This window comes from Dendrobates tinctorius, unplaced genomic scaffold, assembly GCF_039654945.1.
Source record: "Dendrobates tinctorius isolate UK_male_01 unplaced genomic scaffold, ASM3965494v1 ptg000048l, whole genome shotgun sequence".
In the NCBI taxonomy this organism is placed as follows: Eukaryota; Metazoa; Chordata; class Amphibia; order Anura; family Dendrobatidae; genus Dendrobates; species Dendrobates tinctorius.
The window spans coordinates 11,660,651-11,687,464 of record NW_027361716.1 but is presented as its reverse complement, the minus strand read 5'-3'; positions in this window follow the sequence as shown (position 1 = coordinate 11,687,464).

The window sequence follows — 26,814 nt, the reverse complement described above, 5'->3', positions numbered from 1 at the left end:
GACAAGACCCCCCCAAAGGCAGAAAGGGGAATAAAAGAGAAGACGTACCCGGGTGCCATTTCTTCTTTACATGAGTAATATTTTACCTCCCTCTCTTCTAATTCCCTCTTTCTTTCTCCCTCTTTGGGGTCTTGTTCAGACAAGAGTATTTCTTTTAGGGTCACCTGGGTACATTCAGGGAGCTATACCCATATCCTGGCCTCTATACGCACCCACTGGCTGTTTATATTTTCTTCTATTTAGTTCTTTGTCATATATATCAGGACTGTGCAGGTTGTAGCTCACAGACAGGGACCGACAGAGACCAGAATCAAAGGAATGGGAGCTACAGCGGGGGCCATTATACAGTGTTAGAGTTAATTCGGGGGTCATAATCCAGCGGATGAGCTAATGCGAGTGTCAGTATACAGCATGAGAGCTAATGCACGGGTCATTATACAGTATGGTAGCTAGTGTGGGGGCCATTATACAGTACAGTTTAAAGGCTACTGTGGGGGCATCATACAGTATGGGGGCCTATATACAGTGTGGGAGCTACTGTGAGGGCACAAGAGACATTCTGCTATGTAAAGGGCATAATGGTGGCATTATTATGTGAGGCAGTTAGAGGATCCCTGCGCTTGTACCACACAGCAGGTGCAGTAATAGGGACACATACGGCAGCAGCGGCTCAGCATTGGGGTATCAGGTGCAGTAATAGGGACACATACGGCAGCAGTGGCTCAGTATTGGGGTATCAGGTGTAGTAATAGGGACACATACGGCAGCAGCGGCTCAGCATTGGGGTATCAGGTGCAGTAATAGGGACACATATGGCAGCAGCAGCTCAGTATTGGGGTATCAGGTTTAGTAATAGGGACACATATGGCAGCAGCGGCTCAGCATTGGGGTATCAGGTGCAGTAATAGGGACACATATGGCAGCAGCGGCTCAGTATTGGGGTATCAGGTGCAGTAATAGGGACACATACGGCAGCAGCTCAGTATTGGGGTATCAGGTGCAGTAATAGGGACACATACGGCAGCAGCGGCTCAGTATTGGGGTATCAGGTGTAGTAATAGGGACACATACGGCAGCAGCGGCTCAGTATTGGGTGAGTAGTTTGTGCACGTTGGAGATAGATGAGTACTAAGCTGGAAATGTGAGAAGTCAAATGTGTCTTTGTTGTATTCTCTGCAGATGAGTCCTGGCTGGAGAAGTAGACATGTCGGTCTGAGTAAGGTGTAAAAGTGAAAGATTATCAGAAAGAATGTGGCCTGTAAGTTATCATATGTAACTGTATAGTAAACTCTTGTATATTCTGCAGGACTGGTATCTACCACTATAAGGTCACCATATGGCGGTAATATCAGTATTGTTTTTTGTATAGAGATTTGTTTCAGTTACAGCGTGGTCATCTGCTGAGGTTCTCCTATACTCACGACTAGAGTGTGCCAACCTGAGTTGTAATCAGAGTTACCGGTTAGGGGCCCACTCAGATTTTTTCACCCCCCTAAGCTGAACCCCTAGCTACGCCTCTGGCTGAGCCAATTATATTGCTACCATGTATGACTATGAAATACCTATTTAAGATGATGTCTTATATAGAATGTATAATGTAATTCCACAAGGACAGGGTCCTCTCTCCTCTGCACCAGTCTGTCATTGTAAATTTATTTACTGTTAACGATATCTATAATTTTGTGTGTAACCCCCTTCTCATAAGATCTGTTTCTCCTGGGCGATTTTAACCTCACCCCAGACAGCACGATAGACTCATCTTCACTATCTAGACCCATTACTGATAACCTAAACACTTGGCTTGATAAAAATGAGCTGTTCGACACTTATAGATGCCTAAATTCTTCTTCAGTAGAATTTTCACATTTCTCCGATACCCACCAATCCGCATCGCGAATCAACCTCATCGTTTCTGATGTTTTTTCTCTTACCAGATTTGAAGATGTCTCTATTGGCCACAGAACAATGTCCGACCATGTACCGGTTATTGGAAAAAATTTTCTAGGTCCTCCACTAAGAAATACCAAACTATGGAGATGTAACGCCAACATTGTCAATAACCCCATACATAAAGTTACCTTACAAAACGCTATCAACAACTATTTTATTGAGAACAAGCCAGAAGACACCAGTCCGCTAACAAATTGGTATGCTCACAAGGCAGTGGAAAGAGGTATCCTAATAGAGATTTCCTCTAAGAACAAAAAGGAAAATAACCTAAAAATTTCCAATATCCAAAAATCAATTCAGAAAATAGAGAACATTATAATTGGTTTCCCCTCGCCATCACCACAACATCAATCGAACCTATCAAAACTCAGAATTGACCTTAGGAATCTAATTCAGGCCCCCTATAAAGCCACAGTGAGATCATCCAAATTCAATTACTATACCTCTCTAAACAAGCCCACAAAATACATGGCCAACAAAATTAAAAATAGCAAAATTCAAAGTAAAATAAACAGAATCAAATCTCTTGTAGGAAACTCCAAAATTTGCCATCCTCAAGAGATTTCAAATGAATTCGCAAAATTTTATGCCAATCTCTACAACTTAAATACCAACCCCACATCTTCGCTTCAGAATACAGCAGAAATTGCCAATTACCTCTCATCTATTAACCTCCCCCTTCTTTCTGAAAATGACCTTTCGTTCTTATCCGCCCCAATAGACAAATCAGAAATTGAGGAAGCCATCAACAAGCTCGACCTCCACAAATCTCCAGGCCCCGACGGGTTCACCAATACGTATTATACAGCTTTCAACACTATCCTTTCACCTTACCTCACCTTGGCCTTTAACTATGCTTCCAATACAGGTCAATTTCCCTCTGAGATGTTGGAAGCTTCCATCTCAGTTCTACCTAAAAGCAAAGGAGATCCAGAGGCTATCGAGAATTTTAGACCCATATCCCTCCTTAACACTGATGTTAAATTATATTCTAAAATTCTAGCGAACAGGCTTAGCTCCATTCTCCCTAAGCTTATTCACAATGATCAGTCGGGCTTTATCAAAGGAAGGCAACCAGCAGATGCCACAAGGAGACTGATAAACTCCATAAAATGGGCCAATGCTACCAAACACCCTATGACTTTAATATCGCTCGATGCAGAAAAAGCGTTCGATAGATTAAGCTGGCCTTTCCTTTGAGAAACCCTAACTAAATTTGGATTCAATGATTCACTAGTAACCTCCATAATGGCTCTTTACTCATCCCCCAAAGCCAGAGTAGTTTGCAATAACCATGTATCTGACACATTCCTCATAAAAAAACGGCACTAGGCAAGGTTGCCCCCTTTCTCCTCTCCTTTTCAATCTTGCCATGGAGCCCCTAGCAGAACGAATTAGAAACCATCCTTCTATCAAAGGTATAGACACGCAAAACCGCCAATATAAAATTAGCCTCTATGCCGACGACTTATTCCTTACTCTTACGGACCCCTGCATCTCCATCCCTGAAACTATCCTTGAAATTGACCAATTCTCTGCCATATCTAACTTTAAAATTAACCACCAAAAATCATATTCTCCTGATTAACATTAATGAAAAATCAGTCTCTTATATCAAAACAGTTACTTCTCTTAATTGGACCAATAAAACTCTTCCCTACCTAGGTATACTCATCTCCAAAAACCACACACAGATGGTCAAATCCAATCTTAATAAAATGGCTGAAATCATCAATAAAGACAATGCCACCTACAAAACTAAACACTTAACCTGGTGGGGGAAGGTCTTGACAGTGAAAATGTTCACTATTCCTAAACTTAGATGTCTTCCTCTCCCAATATTCTCTATCCACCTTACCAGCATGCAATCACAGATAAATTCCTTTATATGGGGCCATAAGAAGCCAAGAGTTGCAACACAAATGTTATATAAAAAGAAAAAAAAGAAAATACACGGAGGCATTTGCATACCAAATATCACAGCTCACTATAACACGCTTTTAATCAAACAGAGTGCTCACTGGCTAAATGATTCTCACAGCCCAGCCTGGCTTGATTTGGAAACTACTCTGAATAACAATGTACACCCCAAAGCCATACTTATCAAAGCCATTACCAATAACCTCCCCAACACGATTGCTCACCCAATCTTCCAGGCCATTGCTACAGCCTGGAATAAGTTCTCAAAAGCAAGACTAAAAATTCAGCAAATTGAAAATTAAAAAAACTCCCCCTTACCTTCATAACAAATCTCGTCAACCGTACTCTGTCTCCTATCTGGGCAGATTCCAATATTTTCAAACTAAGAGACATCTTCCAAGAAAACAAATTCTCGAGTTTTCTTTTTCTCAAGAGAAAATATAATATTTCCTCATCTTCTTTCCTAGAGTACCAAATCCTCAAAGACACCATTCAATCCTTTCAGGACCTAAAATTCAATTTCTGTGAAGCATCTGTAAAGTTATTGAACAATCATGAACATCAGATCTTTTGGAGCCATAGCTTCATATATGATAATCTTAATAACGACACATTATTACTTAAAAATCCCTCAATGTTGAGTTGGGAGAAGGATCTCAACTCTTCATTCTCTGCTAAAAGTTGGGAGGACGCTCTTTCTTCAGCTTACCAATCTGTAATGTCCATCCCACTACAGGAGACCCACTATAAAACTATCTCCAGATGGTATTACACTCCCAACAGACTGGCTCACATAGGTTCCTCAAACTCCCCACTTTGTTGGAGAGGATGGTCAAAAAGGGGATATTCTGCATGTCTTTTGGGGATGCCCAATGACTAAATTGTTATGGTCTCAAATCTCTTCATCTATAATCAACAAAATAATTGGAAAGCCTTTCAACCTTACTCCCTGCATTGCCCTGCTTTCATTAAATTTGGATGAAATAGATCATTCACTGAGACCTATTTTCAATCATATATGTCTCGTCACGAAGAACACCATAGCATACCATTGGAAATCCAATTTTTTACCTAGTTCTAATGACATAATTAAACTGATCAATCAACATAGATCACATGAGCTACAATTCGCTCTTCATAATGATCACTTCAACAAATTCTTCAAGAAATGGTCTGTATGGGACCATGTCTTCCCTCCCCCATTATTATGAGTTTGGTAGGATTTTTATTTAACAAAGTGGTCCCTCAACTTGATTTGTGACATACCGTTTATTGTACTTTATCCATTACTTCGATCGCTATGTTTGCGCTTGCACTTGATTTCGTATGATCTAACGTCTGTTGTGTCAATTAATGACTCAATGTTATTGTCTTGTTTTGTTTTGTTTTGAAAAAGAATAAAACTTTGGAAAAGTAGCCCCCTTCTCATGTACAGCACCGTGGAATTAATGGTGCTATATAAATAAATAATAATATCATGATGTAATAGAAAGAGATCTGCTTTGATGCTCAATGGATCAGTGTGGCTCTTCCCTGCATGTATTTGAATTTTACAATTTAATTTGGAACAGTCACAACATCTCAGAACGTCCAACATTATGTGGCGGTAACAAAACCTGGCGCAAAAAACAGGGTCCCGCTAGTTCAAAGGACCGCTTGATCCAAACGTTTTGCTGGTGCCTAGACAGACAGACAACTCGGGACAGCTGCAGCAATAGGTAAGAAGTTTTGTTATTCTGCAACCTGAATTTTCTCTCTGTCTTGGCCTGGTGTGTTTTGGGTAAGTGAGTCCGCAGGTCACTTGATCTGTTCATAGTAAGTGGGTCAATTATTGTTAGATAATGAACCCTGAGGAGACCTTGAGTAGTGTGTTGAACTCCTGTGCTGTATGTTGTATGGGAGTGTGGATTTGGTATTTCACTGGTCATCCTGTGGGGAGGAGGACTCCCAGACAGTGAAGGGGCGGGTGCCCAGGGGACCGCCATCAGGGTTCCTGAGGGAACGATGCTGGGAGGACAGTAAAAGAAAAGACTTGACTGAAGTTGTCAGGGAAACAGGGGGCAGGGCAAGCTTAACCGGAGCAGGGGGCACGCTGAAGTGGCAGTTGACAGAGAGCCAGACAACAGACAAGAAGTCGAGTGAGACAGAGAGGACCGAGGGAGCGAACGGTGTGTTGTGGAGAGACCGACAGGGCCCTGTGAAAGGAAAGCCGCTGACTTATCGACTAGTGACACGTGAGAGCTTTGCACCTGCAGCCGCTCCCCCCATACGGTCGCATACAGCCACCCCCGCTGTTTCCCGTCCTGCTGTGACAAGTCCACGACCTCCACTGACCGCTGCGACTATAGACCATTCCTTTACAGCGATCAGGACACTGCCCCCCTGCCTTCTTCCACAGCTGCGGCCCTGTCATCACCGGCCCCAGGGGGCGCCACCTCGCTACAGGCGGCAGTAGAGGCCCCCGTCTGGTTTGCTGAGGGACTCTGGGCAGAGACTGGAGAATGGTAGATTTAGAGACTGCGTCATCACCGCGCCCCACCGGCATAATTTCTTCAGGGCCTGTTGCGCCCCACCGGCATCATTTCTTCAGGGCCTGTTGTGCCCCACTGGCAACATTTCTTCAGGGCCTGTTGCGCCCCACCAGCATCATTTCTTCAGGGCCTGTTGTGCCCCACCGGCATCATTTCTTCAGGGCCTGTTGTGCCCCACCATCACCGATTCTTCAGGGCCTGTTGTGCCCCACCAGCACTGATTCTTCAGGGCCTGTTGTGCCCCACCAGCACCGATTCTTCAGGGCCTGTTGTGCCCCACCAGCACCGATTCTTCAGGGCCTGTTGTGCCCCACCAGCACCGATTCTTCAGGGCCTGTTGTGTCCCACCAGCACGGATTCTTCAGGGCCTGTCGTGCCCCACCAGCACAGATCCTCCAGGGCCCGTCGAACCCAAATCATCTCGGGACATGGGGGCGTCAAGGCAGCCGCGTCAGCGACCTCTGAGCGGCCGCATCTGCGATCCTGAACGACGCCTGGAAGGATAAGTTGTCCATAGGAAATAAGGACCCTTAGTTCGGTCGTACGTGGCCTACAACACCCGGACTAGCCGGATTAGTCGCATTTAGTATAAGGAAAAGTGTTGTAAATATTATTGAGTCCCTGTGAGGACAGTTTGTTGTTGCCCATTTGATTTGTTCAGCACAGCCCCAGCGGCACCAATTTATAAATATTTATTTTACCAATCACACTCAGTCTCGTGTCTCGTCACTGCATCCTGAGAACCTGTCTGAACCCTACAATCCATACGTGGGGGTTGGATTGTAATGAATAGTTGATTGTACCGTGTGGAGCCGACATTGGTGATTGTCGGCAGCAACCTCTCCTATTGTTAAGAAACCCATATGGTTCCGACTCCTAGATGTAGGGACTGATGGTTTTCGTCTGATTATTTATAAGTCAGGCATGGAGTGACAGAGAAGGAAATCATAGTGATTGTGGTAAGTGTCCCCACTGGTTTGTCTCTCTAGTCCTGTGTTCCTGTTTCTAAAGAAAAGGAAGATAAGGGTAATCTGTTCAATAAGGGGCAGATTCAGCAAGGTAGAGGTGCTGCTCAAGTGGTGAAAGAAGAAAATAAATTTGTACAGAAAATGCATAGGTTTTGTTCAGTGTCAGGTTGTCCACCTGGTGATAGATTTGATGAAAGTTTCTCGAAGCGTATTGAAGGAACAGAGAGTATGTTTAAATGATGCCTTCTTGTTAGATCATGCTGAGATATGGTGGAAAACCATATGTGTAACTAGAGGCGGAGGAAGAAAAACATGGTGATACATTTTTCTATGTGAAAATATGTAACATAGATGATGTTATTTCCCCTGTGGCTCCCAATTTGACTCCACCCCCTTACATTGTACCTGAAGGATGGACATGTTGTGAATGTAGGAATCATAATCCAGATTGGGTGGAGAACTGTTAAGAATGTGGTGCCCTTTGTTGGCACATAGAAACTGATAAATCTCCTATTCCTAAGACAGAATTGTATCCTTTATTATTGCCTAGCAATCCATTTGCATAGAGTGTCCTCTCTCATTGACCAGTGCCTCAAGTCCTATGCCCCTATAAGTCTCAACCATGCCCCCCAATGAATATTATGCCTGCATTGTATGGGACTAATGCCCCTTCAGGATCTGCCCTGCTGTCCAGCTCCTACCCTGACACAACCCAAATGGATGCAGTAGTTATATATCAGTCTTTCACTGCTTTCCAAAGACTCACTAGGACAATTACTCAGTGAAGGTGGGCAGCTCACCTCAACGACTGCTACTCGCCCGCAGCGCTTACCAAGATTGCTACCACCAGACCTCACACCCCAGTCTAAGGGACCCGATACCTTGGATCCCCAAGAGGGTGTGTGGCGTCCCTAGAATCCTAGTGAAATGGCAAAACTTGAAATGTTTCCCATTCCTTTTTTTAGAGAGGTAGAGACAATTAAAAGGGCTTTTTCCTGTGATTGGTGGGATTTAGAGGACCTGGTGTCAGCAAAGGCAAGGGATACCTTCTAACTCCTTGTGGCAGGGGCAATAGGAGTCCCACCCACAGATGATACTTTGTTAGATTAGGGGAAGCATTATGCAAGAAAACTCACCCAGTGGGGTCAGGACAGGTTAGCCTCCCAGTCAGCCTCCTTTCATGATATCACCAGGATGCTACAGACTCAGTGGAAAAATTTTATACCTGGCAAAGATGGCAGGACTTATGAGAACACGTCTGAGGTCCACACCCGTTTTTACACTAAAAGTGTACCGAGTAATTTGTCTCCTAGATTCAGAGCAGAGCATGACACCCCACTGCTCCCCCTTCTCCAGCGGGGGAGTCAGAATCTCACTAAGTCATAAATACTGTGGAGCTCCTTCAGGATAAGTCTGTTCTAACTTTTTCCCTCACTGTTTGTCTCTCATGATGTTACAGCCATTCTTTATGAAGTACAGCCAAAACATCTCTGCACTGTTCGCCATCTCAGATTTCAATGTGCCCTCCTTATGCCTGATAACCTCACCATTTACTGTTGCACTACATTGAATCCAGCCACCTTGTTGCCTCTGCAGGTGGGAGGGCTAGTAATGGTAACCTAGTTGACCTGCTAGTTGAGCCACAAGTGGAACATAACTGTGTACAACTAATGTCCCAGGGGGTGGGGGTTTCAATCATGTTACCGATGCCACACTAGATAGCCTAGACCTTAAGCTCTTTGTGGATGGATCGCGGTATGGTGTGGATAGAAGTTCTATACTAGATATGCTGCTGTTACCCTTCATGAAACCATAAAAGGAGAGCCGCTGCCCCCACACATATCCGACCAGTAAGCTGAACTCCATGCACTAGAAGAAGCCTGCAGACATGCAAAGGATGACTCAACTACATCTAAAGTCAATCACCCGGCCAACCAGACTGCAAAATCTGCACCTTACCAACCGAGAGACAACCCTGCCAGGGTGGCAGTGAAGTGATGGCCGGGGGACCACCACAATGCAGGGAGACTACGGTACACAAGATGAGGTGCAAACAACAAAGGGTTAATTTATTTACAGGCAAGGAATGCAGTGTTAGGAAAGTGTAAACAGGGGTATGCAATTGTGGCACCCCCAGGAGTATGGCCGCCACAGTGGCTTTGCCTTCCTCCAGGGAGGGTAATGCCATGCTTGGAAGCAGTGAAGGGTCTCTCTCACAGTTAACCCATACATGCAACACAGTTCCACTCCAGGCCAGCAGGGGGGACTCTGAACCGGAATTGAAGGGAGGAGTGCTCTCTGAGGGCCAAGAGGAAGGAGTGGTCAGTTAGTGTGAGGAGGTCCACGTGTGCAGACGTGTGGAGAGAAGCTGGAGGTTGAGCTGAGGAAAGAGAGCTCCCTCACAGTGAGAGCGCATGAACTGGAGCCTGGTCTCCACGGTTGTACGGATACTAACGGTCCTGCAACAGACACCAGAGGAGTAGGAGGCTGTAAATGCCCTACCACCATCTAAGACTCGGAGGCACAACAGCACGGAGTGAGTCAAGAGAGGAATAGCGGCTACAGCTGTCTGCCATACGAGGAGTGCTAGTAGAAGAGAATTAGGAGGAACTTCAGTGTAATTCAGTACTAGGAGTACTTCACTCAAATAAGCGCTAAGAGGGAGACTGCACAGCCCATCTGCTGAGAGAGAACCCCTGAGCTGCTTCCAGGCTAGCCTGCTCCAGTGCCAACTGTAATCAGGACCCTGGACTGCAGTTATCAAGTAAAGGTACAGAAATTGCATCCCGCTGTGTCTTTGTCTGCTTCCTCCCCTTCCGGCACTGCTACATCCCCGTGCTAACCACATTTACACTGCCCTGGGACTACAGCTTCACCTGTGGGGAGCTTTAACATCTTTGCTGCACCATACCATCAGTCCCAGTGGGTCTGCATGCAGCGTTGGCTTAACATCTCACTTGCCGAACACCACAGGTGGCGTCACGAACTATTCCATTAACTACATTTCACCATTCAACTTCCCCTAATACTTGGGCGCCCAGGGCCACGGACCGGGTCACCGCTGCTGTGACACATACCGCTGACACCGGCCCGGTACCAAGTACCCCACGGCCCTGGGAGGGCGACCCACAATGACATAAAACAATTTACAAAAGTGATATTCTCTAGCTGGGCCATACAAATGGCACGGAGCACCAACTATTACAGATCAGTGTATTTTACAAAAGTCAAAACCATACAATAAAGTACAGTATGCTGCTACTCTAACTATAACCTATCTGGCCGCTACTACTTCGGCCGCACGGCTACCATGCTCTGTCTATTGCAGCCTATCCTAAGCCCTAAAGATGTGCGCACACGGGGTTAACATGCACAGTAGTTGGTATCTCATTCCATTCCTGGGGGCCCCTAAAGTTTTGCAAGATGGTGGGCACTTCTTCCTGGAAGCTCTGTTTTCCTTGTGTGCAAGTTCAATGATGCTCCTACGAACGATGGATTCCTCCTCTGGGTTCCTTTCTTGTCTTTTCTTCATGGCTTCTCACGGCAAGACAGGAAAGCCACCTTTTAATCCCCAGAATAGTTTACAAAGTCACAGTCGCAGACTAAATGTTCTTTTCCTCAAAGCCTCACGCAGGCACACCAGCTTCCTGCAGAAAACTCTTCTCCACACAGAAAAGCAGCCCCTCCCCTCTGTAGTCTGACAGATGAAACCAAACAGCCTTTACAGCAGGGAAGTGTGGCGCCCCCAGGAGCATGGTCGCCACAGTGGCTTTGCCTTCCTCCAGGGGAGGATAATGCCAGGCTTGGAGGCAATGATGGGTCTCTCTTGCAGTCAATCCATACATGCAACACAGTTCCACTCCAGACCAGCAGGGGGAACTCTGAACCAAGGTTAAGGGGAGGGGTGCTCCATGAGGGCCAAGAGGAAGGAGTGGTCAGTTAGTCTGCGGAGGGTGAAGTGTGCAGATGTGTGGAAAGAAGCTGGAGGTTGAGCTAGGAAGGAGAGCGCCCTCAGCTTGAGAGCGCACAAACTGGAGCCTGGTCTCCATGGCTGTATGGATACTAAGGGTCCTACAGCAGATACCAGAGGAGTAGGAGGCTGTAAATGCCCTGCTCCCATCTATGACTTGAAGCACAACAGCAGCTTGGATAGAGAGCCAGAACTCAGAGAAGGGAGTCCCCGAGAGAGGCTACAGCTGTCTGCCATGCAAGTACGATTCTTGGGAACATCTGACAGGAGGAACTTCAGAGTAGCTTAGTACTGGAGTGCTTCATTCAAACAAGCGTTAGGAAGGAGACTGCACAGCCCGTCTGCTGAGAGAGAATCCCTGAATTGCTTCCAGGCTAGCCTGCTCCGTTACCATCTGTAATCAGGACCCTGGACTGCAGTTATCAAATAAAGGTACAGAAATTGCACCCCGCTGTGTCTTGTCTGCTTCCTACCTTTCCGGCACTGCTACATCCCCGTGCCAACCACATCTACACTGCCCTGGAACTACAGCTTCACCTGTGGGGAGCTATTACATCTTTGCTGCACCATACCATCAGTCCCAGCGGATCTGTCTGCAGTGTCGGCTTAACATCTCCCTTGCCGAACACCACAGGTGGCGTCACGAACTATTCCATTACACATTACAGTTCCCCATTACTTGGGCGCCCAGGGCCACGGACCGGGTCACTGCTGCTGTGACACATCCCACTGACACCGGCCCAGTACCGAGTACCCCACAGCCCAGGGAGGGTGACCCAATTTGGCGTCACGAACAGGATTACGGAGCCCGGTATCCCCGGGTCCTGTGTGCCATAGACTGTGTTTGTGCAAAAAGACTGTGTGTGAAATTGGCGCCAGTTGCTGCCATTGCCACGCTGCTTGGCGCGCACGGGAAGAAAGAGGCGGGCCTTCGTGGGCGGAGCCTGCCGCAGAGCGCAAAGAAGTGAAGTGCTGCGCGGGAAGAGAGGACAGCGTGCGAGAGGAGGAGGAGCTGAGGCCTACAGCCCGGAGCATCGGGCATGCGAAGCAGCCGCCGGTGAGCTCCCGTAAACCCCGGCCCTGGCTAACATTAACTAGGGGGGGAGAAGATGTCCGCGCCAAACGGCAATGCAGCGGCAGGTGCCGTTGCTAACCCCGTGGTACCGCCAGGAGGAGCACACGCCGCAGCGGTCCCCATAATGCCGCTGTCCATGCCCTACATACCGGGAGCGGCCTGGCTACTGCAGTACTTGGGTGAGTCACACACCCTGAGTGAATTTAAAGAGAGACTGTGCAGTTTGTTCAAAGTCTACCCTCAGTCTGAAAGCCAGAAAGTAAATATCCTGATTGGACAGCTAACGGGTGCAGCGCTGAGAGAAGTGAAAGCCTGGCAGGTCACTGATAAAGAGACTGTTGCAAAGGTCCTGGCCAAACTGAAGAGCACCTTTGACACCCGCACTGCAGCTGAAATCAAGATGAGGTTCTTTGGCTGTAAACAGAAGGTGCACGACAGTATCAGGGACTATGCTCTCAACCTGCAGGAGGCGCTGCGAGCAGTTAAGCAAGTTGATCCTGACAGCGTAAAGGAAGAAGATAAACTGTTGAAGGAGCAGTTCATTGAAGGACTCCTGTCCAGTACCCACAGAGGACAGTTGCGTATCATAACCTTGCAAAACCCTGATCTGGACTTTGCTGAATTTAAGGACAGGGCTATTCGGGTACTGCAGGAGTCCACTGACAGCCGTCCAGCACCCCCTAGGCGCCCAGCGATCAGCTACCATCAGGAATCAACATATTTTCCTTCCATCCCTGTGGACGCTGATGCACATACTCTGGATAAAGATCCAACTGAGGAGATGCGTCTTCAAGTCCAGGAGCTGACCAAGGGGATGGCTGCACTTACCAAAACCGTGCAGTCCCTGCAAGTGTCGTCCAAAGACAAGATCCAGCTTGCTTCCAGTCCAGAGGATGTCCCGTGGCTCCGGAGGACGAGAGCCCCGCCACTTTGAGGAAGGAACGACGATCGCTATGACCAGGCTGGACGTCCCATCTGTCGTCGCTACTACAAGGCAGGTCATCTTGCCAGGTACTGTCTTTTAAACGAGCAACCCCTGGGGCAAAGGGCCAACCCCCAGGAGTAGGATCCCCAGGCCCAAAGAACTGGAGAGCCAAGTATGTGGGAGGGAGACCAATCCTTCCTGTGGTGATTGACGGCATACCCATGAACGCTTTGCTGGACACTGGCTCCCAGGTGACCACTATGCCGTACATTCTGTACAAGAGATATTGGGCTGATTCAAAGCTTACCCGTGGCCCAACTGATGAACTGACAGTAGTTGCTAGTAATGGTCAGTCTTTACCGCAGATAGGATGTAAAGAAATTACTGTTAAAGTGGGGCGGGTAGAGCTAAAGTCTCAAGGGTTAATAGTTGTTGATATTGACCGACGTGAATGTAATCCCATGATGACTCTTGGTACAAATGTAATTGAAAACTGTCCAAGGTTATTGTCTTGTTGCAACAGGTGGCTGAGACTGCTGTTTCCGGAGAACAACGAGTCCTGCAGAAGGAGATCCGAGCCCTGATGCAAAGGCAACAGGTAGAACTCTCTGGCGGAGAGATTGGCAGCATCAGATTGAGTGATGCTTTTCCCATTGCAATACCCCCCAGATGTGAAACGTTGGTTTGGTGTCGGGCAGCTATAGGTCTTAGAGGGAGAGATTACCAGGCATTGGTAGAACCAGTATACTCCGAGAGCAGGCCCACTGTCCTGACAGCCAGAGGGATGGTTCACGTACGAAAGGGGAGAGTACCTGTACGCCTTTTGAATTGTGGGGAAGAGGAAGCCACAATACCTCGGTACGCCACAGTTACTAAGCTGCTCACTGTTAATAACAACTCTCTGCAGGCAGCAGAACCCTTGGTCTCATCTGATCAGGTGGAGGACAATGGCTCTGTGAAGCAGCCAGATGAGTGGTGTCAGCAACTGCAGGTGGGAACTGACTCTACACCTTCATACCAGAAAAATGGGGTTTACAGAGTGACACAAGAGTATGAGCGGGTATTCAGTAAACACCCACTAGATTTTGGGCAGGCAAAGGGGGTTCAACAACATATCCCCACGGGAGACCATCCACCCATAAAGGAGAGGTACAGACCTGTACCCCCAACACAGTATCAGTGTGCTAAGAGTATGTTGAGGGAGATGAAGGAGGCAGGGGTCATTAGAGACAGTTGTAGCCCCTGGGCAGCTCCAATAGTGTTTGTAAAGAAAAAGGATGGTACCATGAGAATGTGTGTTGATTACAGGAAAATTAACAGCATTACACATAAAGATGCCTACCCATTACCTAGAATTGAGGAATCATTGGCTGCACTTAAAACTGCTAATTACTTTTCTACCTTGGATCTCACTAGTGGGTATTGGCAGGTTCCAGTGGTAGAGGCAGACAAGGAGAAAACAGCATTTACCACTCTAATGGGTCTCTGTGAGTTCAATTATATGCCATATGGGCTCTGCACTGTTCCAGGAACATTTCAACGGCTGATGGAGTGCTGCCTGGGACACATGAACTTTGAGACGGTCCTGTTGTACCTCGATGATGTCATTGTTTTCTCCAAAACCAATGAAGATCATCTGGAACACCTGGCTGAAGTGTTTGAAGCTTTGTCCAATTTTGGCCTGAAGGTGAAGCCCTCCAAGTGCCACCTCCTGAAGCCCAAGGTGCAGTACCTCGGTCATGTGGTCAGTGCAGAAGGTGTGGCACCAGATCCGGATAAGGTCACAGTCATCCGGGACTGCCCGAAGCCCAGCAACCTTCATGAAGTACGCCAATTCCTTGGACTGGTAGGCTACTACTGAAGATTCATCAAGGGCTTTACTGAAATAGCCACCCCTATGAAAAATCTCCTGGTGGGGCAGTCCAAGAAGACCAAACAGAAGAATTCCACCTTTGAATGGACTGAAGAGTTGGAAAGGTCCTTTACCAGATTGAAGATGGCTCTAACAGGAGATGAAGTTCTGACCTACCCAGATTATGACAAACCCTTTGTGTTGTACACTGATGCCAGCAACGTGGGACTAGGAGCAGTACTGTCGCAGGTACAGAATTGGAAAGAAAGAGTGATCTCCTATCAGGTATGCCTTGTGAGTAAAGATGGAGGAGAGACCTCAGCAGCGGTATCAAGAGATCATTTGAAGTTGTGTCCTGACTAGTGTTGAGCGATACCGTCCGATACTTAAAAGTATCGTATCGGATGGTATCGGCCGATCTAAAAAAAATATCGGGTATCGCCGATTCCGATACCGGAAGTCCCATTCAAGTCTATGGGACTTCCGGTATCGGAATAAGAAAAACCCTATTTTTGCCTTGTACAGCCTCTCTGGGGTCTGTACGGGCCTTTCGGGGGGCTATGCCGGCCTGCCGGGGGGTCTGTGCAGGCTCCGGTGGTCTGTGCAGGCCTGCCGGTGGTCTGTGCAGGCTCCGGTGGTCTGTGCAGGCCTGCCGGGGGGCTGTGCCGGCCTGCCGGTGGTCTGTGCAGGCTCCGGTGGTCTGTGCAGGCCTGCCGGGGGCTGTGCCGGCCTGCCGGTGGTCTGTGCAGGCTCCGGGGGTCTGTGCCGGCCTGCTGGGGGGGCTGTGCCGGCCTGCCGGTGGTCTGTGCAGGCTCCGGGGGTCTGTGCCGGCCTGCCGGGGAGCTGTGCCGGCCTGCCGGGGAGCTGTGCAGGCTCCGGTGGTCTGTGCCGGCCTGCCGGGGGGCTGTGCCGGCCTGCCGGTGGGCTGTGCAGGCTCCGGGGGTCTGTGCAGGCATCGTCCGATGGGACTGCAAGTCCCATCGGGCGATGCCTGCTACCATGACAGTGATTGACACATTAGCCAATGATGGGACAGTAGTAGTCCCATCATCCGGCTAATGTGTTGAATGTAAAAAAAAAAAAAAAGAAAAAAATTTACATGCTACATACATACAACATGCATACTACATATATACTACATGTAACATACATACTACATATATACTACATGCAACATGCATACTACATACATGCTACATACTACATGCATGCTACATACATGCTACATACTACATACATACTACATACATACAACATATATACTACATGCATGCAACATACATACAACATATATACTACATGCATGCAACATGCATACTACATATATACTATATATACTACATGTAACATACATACTACATATATACTACATGCTACATACATGCTACATACTACATACATGCTACATACTACATACATAATACATATATACTACATGCATGCAACATACATACAACATATATACTACATGCATGCAACATGCATACTACATATATACTACATGTAACATACTTACTACATATATACTACATGCTACATACATGCTACATACATAATACATATATACTACATGCATGCAACATACATACAACATATATACTACATGCATGGAACATGCATACTACATATATACTATATATACATGTAACATATATACTACATATATACTACATGCTACATACATGCAACATACACACTACATGCTACATACATGCAACATACATACTACATACATGCTACATACATACACACTACATGCTACATACATGCAACATACATACTACATACATGCTACATACTACATACATGCTACATACATACTACATATATAACACATGCATGCAACATGCATACTACATATATACTGCATATATACTACATGCATGCAACATACATATATACTACATACAATACATACATATAGACATACAGTACATATAACATAGAGTACATACTCACCGTCACTTGTCACTTTGATCCCCGAAGCCATTGTCCCCTTGAGGAATAAATATCAAAATAAAAAAACACCAATATACTTACCCCGATCCGCAGAAGTCCACGAGGGTCCCACGTCCATCTTGCGTGGAGAACAGCAGCATCAGCTGATGCTACCGTTCTCTACCAGCTCCAGGAATACAATGACGGAAGGTAGGTATCCTTCCGCACTGTATTCCTCCACCACTTTAAAAAAAAAAAGTCCCTAGTCTCACTTTATGCCATTGCTGCGTGGGAAATTAAACTAGGGACTTTTTTTTTTAAAGTGGTGGAGGAATACAGTGCGGAAGGATACCTACCTTCCGTCATTGTATTCCTGGAGCTGGTAGAGAACGGTAGCATCAGCTGATGCTGCTGTTCTCCACGCAAGATGGACGTAGGACCCTCGTGGACTTCTGCGGATTGGGGTAAGTATAATGGTGTTTTTTTATTTTGATATTTATTCCTCAGGCGACAATGGCTTCGGGGATCAAAGTGACAAGTGACGGTGAGTATGTACTCTATGTTATATGTACTGTATGTCTATATGTATGTATTGTATGTAGTATATATGTATGTTGCATGCATGTAGTGTATATGCAGTATATATGTAGTATGCATGTTGCATGCATGTGGTATATATGTAGTATGTATGTAGCTTGTATGTAGTATGTAGCATGTATGTAGTATGTATGTTGCATGTATGTAGCATGTAGTGTGTATGTATGTAGCATGTATGTAGTATGTATGTTGCATGTATGTAGCATGTAGTGTGTATGTTGCATGTATGTAGCATGTAGTATATATGTAGTATGTATGTTACATGTAGTATATATAGTATATATGTAGTATGAATGTTGCATGCATGTAGTATATATTATGTATGTATGTTGCATGCATGTAGTATATATGTATTATGTATGTAGTATGTATGTAGCATGTATGTAGTATGTATGTTGCATGTAGTATATATGTAGTAAGTATGTTACATGTAGTATATATGTAGTATGCATGTTGCATGCATGTAGTATATATGTTGTATGTATGTTGCATGCATGTAGTATATATGTATTATGTATGTAGTATGTAGCATGTATGTAGCATGTAGTACATATGTAGTATGTATGTTACATGTAGTATATATAGTATATATGTAGTATGCATGTTGCATGCATGTAGTATATATGTTGTATGTATGTTGCATGCATGTAGTATATATGTATTATGTATGTAGTATGTATGTAGCATGTATGTAGTATGTAGCATGTATGTAGCATGCATGTAGTATGTAGCATGTATGTAGTATGCATGTTGCATGTAGTATGTATGTTACATGTAGTATATATGTAGTATGCATGTTGTATGCATGTAGCATGTATGTAGCATGTATGTAGCATGTAAATTTTTTTTTTTTTTTTTTTTTTTTACATTCAACACTAGTGTTGAGCATTCCGATACCGCAAGTATCGGGTATCGGCCGATACTTGCTGTATCGGAATTCCGATACCGACTTCCGATATTTTTTCAATATCGGAATTCGGCATCGGAATCGGAAGTTCAAAGTTGATTGACGGCTTGACGTCATCATGATGCGCGGTGTGTGCGCATCATGATGCGCCGTCATTTCGGGCCTTCCGGGGGTCTCTGCCGGCCTGCCGGGGGGCTGTGCCGGCCTGCCGGGGGGCTGTGTGGACTGCCCGGGGTCTGTACCGGCCTGCCGGGGGGCTGTGCCGGCCTGCCGGTGGTCTTTGCACCCTGTGGGGGTCTGTACCGGCCTGCCGGGGGGCTGTGCCGGCCTGCCGGTGGTCTGTGCACCCTGTGGGGGTCTGTACCGGCCTGCCGGGGGGCTGTGCCGGCCTGCCGGTGGTCTGTGCACCCTGTGGGGGTCTGTACCGGCCTGCCGGGGGGCTGTGCCGGCCTGCCGGGGGGCTGTGCTGATGTCCGGGGGTCTGTGCAAGCATCGTCCGATGGGACTACAAGTCCCATCGGGCGATGCCTGCTACCATGACAGTGATTGACACATTAGCCAATGATGGGACAGTAGTAGTCCCATCATCCGGCTAATGTGTTAAATGTTAAAAAAAAAAAAAAAAAAAAAAAAAAAAAATACTACATACATACTACATGCATGCTACATACATACTACATGCATGCTACATACATACTACATGCTACATACATACTACATATATACTACATACATACTACATACATGCTACATACATACTACATGCATGCTACATACATACTACATGCTACATACATACTACATATATACTACATACATACTACATACATGCTACATACATGCTGCATACTACATACATACTACATACATACTACATACATACTACATACATACTACATGCATGCTACATACATACTACATGCATGCTACATGCATGCTACATACATACTACATGCTACATACATACCACATACATACTACATACATACTACATACTACATATATACTACATGCATGCTACATACATACTACATGCTACATACATACCACATACATACTACATACATACTACATGCTACATACATACTACATATATACTACATGCATGCTACATACATACTACATGCTACATACATACCACATACATACTACATACATGCTACATATATACTACATGCATGCTACATACATACTACATATATACTACATGCATGCTACATACATACTACATGCTACATGCATGCTACATACATACTACATACATACTACATGCTACATACATACCACATATATACTACATACATACAATACATTCATACAATACATACATAGACATACAGTACATATAACATAGAGTAACATACTTACCAATACTTGTCACATTGTTCCCCGAAGCCATTGTCTTTTCCGGAATAAATATTAACATAGCAAACCACAAAAATACTCACCCACGATCCGAAGCAGTCCACGAGTGTGTCCCACGACGATCTTGGGTAGAGAACGGCAGCATCAGATGATGCTGCCGTTCTCTACGGGCTGCAGGAATCCAATGACGGAAGGTAGGTATCCTTCCGCACTGTATTCCTCCGCCACTTAAAAAAAAAAAGTCCCTAGTCTCACTTTATGCCATTGCTGCGTGGGAATTTCCCACACAGCAATGGCATAAAGTGAGACTAGGGACTTTTTTTTTTTTAAGTGGCGGAGGAATACAGTGCGGAAGGATACCTACCTTCCGTCATTGGATTCCTGCAGCCCGTAGAGAACGGCAGCATCATCTGATGCTGCCGTTCTCTACCCAAGATCGTCGTGGGACACACTCGTGGACTGCTTCGGATCGTGGGTGAGTATTTTTGTGGTTTGTTATGTTAATATTTATTCCGGAAAAGACAATGGCTTCGGGGAACAATGTGACAAGTATTGGTAAGTATGTTACTCTATGTTATATGTACTGTATGTCTATGTATGTATTGTATGAATGTATTGTATGTATGTAGTATATATGTGGTATGTATGTAGCATGTAGTATGTATGTAGTATGTATGTAGCATGCATGTAGCATGTAGTATGTATGTAGCATGCATGTAGTATATATGTAGTATGTATGTAGCATGCATGTAGTATATATGTAGCATGTATGTAGTATGTATGTGGTATGTATGTAGCATGTAGTATGTATGTAGCATGCATGTAGTATATATGTAGTATGTATGTAGCATGTAGTATGTATGTAGTATGTATGTGGTATGTATGTAGCATGTAGTATGTATGTAGCATGCATGTAGTATATATGTAGTATGTAGTATGTATGTAGTATGTATGTGGTATGTATGTAGCATGTAGTATGTATGTAGCATGCATGTAGCATGCATGTAGTATGCATGTAGTATGTATGTAGTATGTATGTAGTATGTATGTAGCATGCAGTATGTATGTAGCATGTATGTAGTATGTATGTAGTATATATGTAGTATGTATGTAGCATGTAGTATGTATGTAGCATGCATGTAGTATGTATGTAGCATGCATGTAGTATGTATGTAGCATGTATGTAGTATGTATGTAGTATATATGTAGTATGTATGTAGCATGTAGTATGTATGTAGCCTGCATGTAGTATGTATGTAGCATGCATGTAGTATGTATGTAGCATGCATGTAGTATGTATGTAGTATTTTTTTTTTTTTTTTTTACATTTAACACATTAGCCGGATGATGGGACTACTACTGTCCCATCATTGGCTAATGTGTCAATCACTGTCATGGTAGCAGGCATCGCCCGATGGGACTTGTAGTCCCATCGGACGATGCCTGCACAGACCCCCGGAGCCTGCACAGACCACCGGCAGGCCGGCACAGCCCCCCGGCAGGCCGGCACAGCCCCCCGGCAGGCCGGCACAGCCCCCCGGAGCCTGCACAGCCCCCCGGCAGGCCGGCACAGCCCCCCGGCAGGCCGGCACAGCCCCCCGGAGCCTGCACAGACCACCGGCAGGCCGGCACAGACCACCGGATCCTGCACAGACCCCCTGGCAGGCCGGCACAGCCCCCCGAAAGGCCCGTACAGACCCCAGAGAGGCTGTACAAGGGCAGGAAAGGGTTTCTCTTATTCCGATACCGGAAGTCCCATAGACTTGAATGGGACTTCCGGTATCGGAATCGGCGATACCGATACTTTTTTTAAAGATCGGCCGATACCATCCGATACGATACTTTGAAGTAACGGACGGTATCGCTCAACTCTATTCAACACATTAGCCGGATGATGGGACTACTACTGTCCCATCATTGGCTAATGTGTCAATCACTGTCATGGTAGCAGGCATCGCCCGATGGGACTTGTAGTCCCATTGGACGATGCCTGCACACACCCCCGGAGCCTGCACAGACCACCGGCAGGCCGGCACAGTCCCCCGGAGCCTGCACAGACCAACGGCAGGCCGGCACAGCCCCCGGCAGGCCGGCACAGACCACCGGAGCCTGCACAGACCACCGGCAGGCCGGCACAGCCCCCCGGAGCCTGCACAGACCACCGGCAGGCCGGCACAGCCCCCCGGCAGGCCGGCACAGACCCCCGGAGCCTGCACAGACCACCGGCAGGCCGGCACAGCCCCCCGGCAGGCCAGCACAGACCCCCGGAGCCTGCACAGACCACCTGCAGGCCGGCACAGACCCCCGGACAGTCGGCACAGCCCCCCCGAAGGCCCGAACTGACGGCGCATCATGATGCGCACAGACAGCGCATCATGATGACGTCATTTCGGCAGCCAATCAGAGCCACAAAAGTGGCTCATTGCATTTTGGACTTCCGATTCCGGTATCTGATATGAAAAAAGTATCGGTACTCGGTATCGGAATTCCGATACGGCAAATATCGGCCGATACCCGATACTTGCGGTATCGGAAAGCTCAACACTAGTCCTGACCAGTTGAAAGAAAGAAGAGAAGAACCAGGTAACATCCAGCCCATAGTGGAAGAAGATAAGGTCAGCACAGTGCTTGGAGAATTCCCTGCGAATTGGACTAAAGTGAACGATGCTATAGTGGTGCCAGTGTTGCTGTTTCCCCAAGTGGTAGCACAAGAAGAAGTGACTCAAGAAAATCAGGAAAATCAGGTAGCAGATGCCACTCCAGCAGTGGAGCCAGAGAACCCTCGCCCTGCCAGTGGTGAATCTGCCATGCCCCTGGTGAGTCTAAGAGTCGGTAGGAGAATGCTACCCAGTTTGCCCACACTAGAGTTACGCAGGTCTACCCGCACTACACAAGGTATACCACCCCTTAGATACCGTATATAAAGTAATGTAATTGTTGAAATTTTGTAAATATGTAACTGTTTTTCAAGTTTTGTGCCTACAGGTAATCTGTAAGAGATTTCTTTGGAGTTTTCTTGTTTTCTTTATGGACACTGAACCGCAGGACTTGTGTGTGGTCAAAACTTTCACCATTTGCCCAGGAATGGACCATGGACATTGATGCTGGACTTAGCATCATAGGACCATTTTTGAGCTCTTGGGTTTTGTACATTTTTCCTTTTTTCAAATGTTGTACAAATTATTATTGTAACTGTTTATATGTTATTCATGTTTTCTTTTGTTCAGCCTAGGAGTGCTGACTTGCACTAGGGGTGAATGTGGCGCCCCCAGGAGTATGGTCGCCACAGTGGCTTTGCCTTCCTCCAGGGGAGGGTAATGCCAGGCTTGGAGGCAATGATGGGTCTCTCTCGCAGTCAATCCATACATGCAACACAGTTTCACTCCAGGCCAGCAGGGGGAACTCTGAACCAGGGTTAAGGGGAGGGGTGCTCCCTGAGGGCCAAGAGGAAGGAGTGGTCAGTTAGCCTGCGAAGGGTGACGTGTGCAGACATGTGGAAAGAAGCTGGAGGTTGAGCTAGGAAGGAGAGTTCCCTCAGCTTGAGAGCGCACAAACTGGAGCCTGGTCTCCACGGCTGTACGGATACTAAGAGTCCTACAGCAGATACCAGAGGAGTAGGAGGCTGTATATGCCCTGCTCCCATCTAAGACTTGAGGCACAACAGCAGCTTGGATAGAGAACCAGGACTCTGAGAAGGGAGTCCCAAGAGAGGCTACAGCTGTCTGCCGTGCAAGTACGGTTCTTGGGAACATCTGACAGGAGGAACTTCAGAGTAACTTAGTACTGGAGTGCTTCATTCAAACAAGCGTTAGGAAGGAGACTGCACAGCCCGTCTGCTGAGAGAGAATCCCTGAATTGCTTCCAGGCTAGCTTGCTCCGTTACCATCTGTAATCAGGACCCTGGACTGCAGTTATCAAGTAAAGGTACAGAGATTGCACCCCACTGTGTCTTGTCTGCTTCCTACCTTTCCGGCACTGCTACATCCCCGTGCCAACCACATCTACACTGCCCTGGGACTACAGCTTCACCTGTGGGGAGCTACTACATCTTTGCTACACCATACCATCCGTCCCAGCGGATCTGTCTGCAGCGTCGGCTTAACATCTCCCTTGCCAAACACCACAGGTGGCGTCACAAACTATTCCATTACACCATTAAAGTTCCCCATTACTTGGGCGCCCAGGGCCACGGACCGGGTCACTGCTGCTGTGACACATCCCACTGACACCGGCTCGGTACCGAGTACCCCACAGCCCTGGGAGGGCGACCCAGAAGCGCAGAAGGTCCCACTGCTCTAACCAAGGGGGTGCTGTCTCTTAAATGGACAGCTTGTCTCTACTGTCCATAGCACTGCCACCCCCTTACAACAGCTGCACAGGTGGCCTTCACGACGGACCCAATTGCGACCTACAACCTTCTCTGGCAAGAAAAGGAAGCCATGCAGTCACCAAAAGGACTGTGGCATGTGGGGGACAAAATTTGCCTTCCCCGAGTTCTGTATTCCATGATGGCTCAAGTCATCCACGGCAATACCCACACATCAAAGACTGCCATGACAGACCTTGTCCACCATCATTGGTATGCTCCTGGTTTCAGTATCACTGCTGCCAAACACGTTCAAGCCTGTCTGACTGACCTACAATGGGATGCAGCACCAAGATGGCTTTGAGACACACAACAAGGCCACTGTACCTGTGGCGCCCCTGAGGGTTCAGTCGCCACAGAGGTACTGCACCTCCTCCTGAGGTGTGGTACCCCACTATCCAGGTAAGGTGGAGACACTTGACCACGCTCCAACACCTACAATCCCACACCACAAAGTAGTGTAGCAAAGCACCTTCGGCGGCTCCCTGCTTGGAGTGTAGCATAGCACCCCTTGGTGGCTCCCTGCTTGGAACACGAAACGTGCTGGGAGGTGGGTTGAGTTTAGTTCACCTAAAAGAGCGGCAAGGGTTGAGTTCAGTCTGTCAGTCCTTTCACTCAGTCAGAGAGTGAGGATGTAGACGGACGGAGTGTGAGACAGAAGATCCCCGGGAGAGGGATGTAAGAAGGAAGTGCTGCAGCAGGCCACAGTGATCTGGGTCTGCTGGCACAGGAAAGAGACAGAGAAAGGAAGCTTGATTCTCCTTTGGAATGAAGGATTAGCACAGAACGTGAGGAGAATAAGAGAACATGGACCAGGGTTAGAGGAGAACCCTTTTCAAGTTCTAAGCGCAAGGCCGGGGTTCAGTCCCCGAGGTTCTACGGATACTAATGGTCCTGCAGCAGACACCGGAGGAATAGAAGTAGTGACCACTTTATTCCAACACAAGACTTGGGGGCACAACAGCAACTTATTAGTGAGCCGGGACTTAGTAGCAAGGAGTCCCCGAAGCAGGATACAGCTGTCTGCCGTACAAGTAGAGTTCATAGGAACATCTGACAGGAAGCACTCCAGTGTAACTCAGTACTGAGAGTACTTCATTCTTAGGCGCTATAAGAGGAGACGTTCAGAAAAGGCACATATGTTGGCAGAGTGTTGCAAAGGAGTACTTAATCTTGTCTGGAAGTTGGCTGAGCTCCTGACCCAGAGGACACGGCACGGATGCAGGCACCTGTACCTGCAACAGACTGTGAGTAAAGCTTTGGAACTACATGCCCTGGTGTCCTCCGCTTATTCCAGCGCCAACCTGCCCAGCACGACTACATCCCTTGCGCCTGACACTACACCATCTACGTGTCATTTCACCTACACTGCCCTGGGACTACAGCCCTGCCTGTGGAGGGCTATAACATCACTGCTGCACCACACCATCTGTCCCAGAGGATCTGTCTGCAGCGTCGGCTTACATCTCTATTGGCGAACACCACAGGTGGCATCACGAATCACTTATAAACTTTCACCACCATAAGCACACTGAAACAACCCCCCTTTGAAATGGAGACCCAGGGCCACGGACCGGGTGACCGCTGCCGTGATGACCCCCCGTTGAGAAGATCAACCGGCCCGGTACCGAGTACCCCACGGCCCTGGTGAGTGAGGGCGCTCCATACCCATTCCAGCATCTTTAGAAATACTACATTCAATTTCCCAAGGATGTACTTGCGTGGGTCGACCTCTTCTCAGGATGGACAGAAGTGTACCCCATGTGTATAAAGCTACCACCAAGGGTATGGTAACCAAAAAACAAGAAATTCTGGGGTTTCTGTTGTTCTCTGAACAGGACTTACCATATATGTAAATTTTTTAAATCAGAATTATAGATATGGTGATACCAAATATGTCGATGTTTTGTATAATTTCTTTCCTATTGAAAGGGGAAAAGGCAGGTGATTTGGATTTTGTGCATTTTTTAAACTTTATTTTATTCTTTAGTCACTTGAAATTGATCAGTATTGCAGTAGTCAAAATTATGTTCTCCAGCAGGACTTGGCACCCATCCACACTGCCAAAAGTACCAATATCAGGTGTAAAAACAACAGTATCACTGTGCTTGATTGGCCAGCAAACTCGCCTGACCTTAACCCCATAGACAATCTGTAGGGTATTGTCAAGAGGAAGATGAGAGACACCAGACCCAACAATGCAGATGAGCTGAAGGCTGCTATCAAAGCCATCTGGGCTTCCATAACAACTCAGCAGTGCCACAGGCTGATCGCCTCCATGCCACGCCGAATTGATGCAGTAATTGATGCATAAGGAGCCCCGACCAAGTATTGAGTGCATTTACTGAGCATACATTTCAGTAGGCCAACATTTCAGATTTTAAAATCTTTTTTCAAGCTGGTGTTATAAAGTATTCTAATTTACGGAGATAATGACTTTTGGGTTTTCA